General features: G+C 37.7%; 1 pseudogene; it reads left to right on the top strand.

Annotated features, from left to right (window-relative positions):
- The first annotated feature begins 1,457 nt into the window (after positions 1 to 1,457).
- LOC120608796 (uncharacterized) lies at positions 1,458 to 1,576 on the top strand (annotated as a pseudogene).
- Positions 1,577 to 2,001: the final 425 nt, after the last annotated feature.

Genomic DNA, 2,001 nt, shown 5'->3' with positions numbered 1-2,001 from the left:
ATATCTAAAGTATTGTCTTCTACCTCACTTAATTGCTTTTGTTATGGTACTCTGTCTCCACTCTCTTGATTCCTATATAAATTTTATTTTAGCTACTATATTTTTCATTTCTATGTATCTTTTTATTTTCTTACTCCTGTCCCTCCCCATAACAGTCTGGTCAGTTTAACAGGAACAAGTATCCACATGTATCGTATTAGAAATTGATATTTTTAATGTGTTTTCAGTTTCTTGTAAGAAATGTATTTCAGAGGAAAGTGGATTTGCTTAGTCACAATATATTACCACGCTTCCTTTGCGCTACAGAATTTTTCCATAAACCTTATATTGATTTTTCTGTTCTCATCTTTATGAAAGAGATATATACTCATCCAGGATTGAAGCATTACCAAGAAAGAACTGCTTCAGGACTAATCTGAGTTTGGGTGAGGGGTAAGTGAAACAGGGTCCCTCCCAACTCCTTCACATTCTCAGGTTCAAATCCAACAAGTTGGAGATTAAATGACCTAGAGAGAGACAGGGCCACCTGCAGGAGCCTCTTAACATCTGTGGGACCAAAGTCAGGAAAAGGCCTCCTGCTATGTCTTCACTGAATACACTGCTGGTCCCACAATATTTTAGGGCCAGAAGAAACTAAGGCCCAAAGAGGCCATCCCATTTCCCCAGCTGTACCGTAATCTGCCTTGAATCCAGGTGCCTGACCTCCAAATTCAAGCCATCACATGTGGCCACACAGGCTGTGCACTATGCCACCTAGAGAGCTCCAGTCATGTAGCTACACTTCCAGGGTTGTGCACTGTGGCAGCCTTGATTTAAGAATTGTACTGTGACATCTCCTTGGGATTTACTTTATTCACTGATTGCCTCTTTATCATAATATACTCTTCTCATTTTATGAGACCAATATTATCTTGACTAATTCATATCTTCAATCATCCTTTTAAAATTTTCTCCTTTACTCTGGATTATCTCTAGATGGCACCTAGAATTTGGCCGCCCACCTACTCCCATTCTGTGACTCTCCATACTGCTGAGTTTGGGGAGGAGGCGGGGCTCTCTTCTTTTCCCAGCGAAAACCTGCTGGCCCTTGGCCCTGCTGCTTTCTGCAGAGCAGGCCTGAGCTCTGGGCCTGGTCCTGGCTCTCTCTGCTCTGGCTTGCCCACCAGTTTAAATCCAATTTGCATCTTTATTCTAGAAATCCTTCAAAACATCTGATCATCTAATGTGCTACACCACATTTTCACTTTTCAGTGAAGTAATTTAATACCTCTTTACATTTAATTAGCTTATTCTTGGTGACATTTTAAGGGGGAAAGAGGTTAAATGTTGTTCTCAGTTTGCCATCTTGAACCGAAAGTAGGTATTAAATTTACAATAGTTAAGAAGTGAAGAGCTGCTGAGAATTACAATGTTCTTTTAAGATGCTTTTGTTAAGTGCTTTAAAATAATGCACTTTTGTCTATGGCCAGGCCACCCTAAACATGCCTGATCCCATCTGATCTTGGAAGCTAAGCAGGGTCGGGCCTGGTTAGGACTTGGATGGGAGACCACCTAGGAAGACCAGGTGCTGTAGGCATAAAAAACATAAAATAAAAAATAAGAGATTGTAAGCTGACAAGGTCCTTACAATCTGCGTGGTCACCAAGGGTTGCCACGCCTATAAATAAATAAATAAAATAATGCATTTTTATTCTAAAACTTTAAAATTTATATTTAGATATCCTATATTCAATATAGAATATATAAAATTGTGTTGTATAGTCTATGAAGTCTACAAATTTTATAATTTATAGTTTATATTTACATATGTTGTTATGTATTTATATGAGTATTTTATATAAACTTTAAAATTCAATATTTTCAAAAATAATATTTTTTTCATAATGATAAAAAGAATGTTTAGAAAGGGTGCTAGAAAAATATAGTTATGAAAATAGTGGTTTAAAACTCTGTCCCGGGATCACCTGAGGTTCAGAAGAGGTGACTCAAGGGTAAAAGAGG

Source organism: Pteropus medius, unplaced genomic scaffold (assembly GCF_902729225.1).
Source record: "Pteropus medius unplaced genomic scaffold, Ma_sr-lr_union100, whole genome shotgun sequence".
Taxonomy (NCBI): Eukaryota; Metazoa; Chordata; class Mammalia; order Chiroptera; family Pteropodidae; genus Pteropus; species Pteropus medius.
This window is presented reverse-complemented; position numbering and strand designations above follow the sequence as displayed.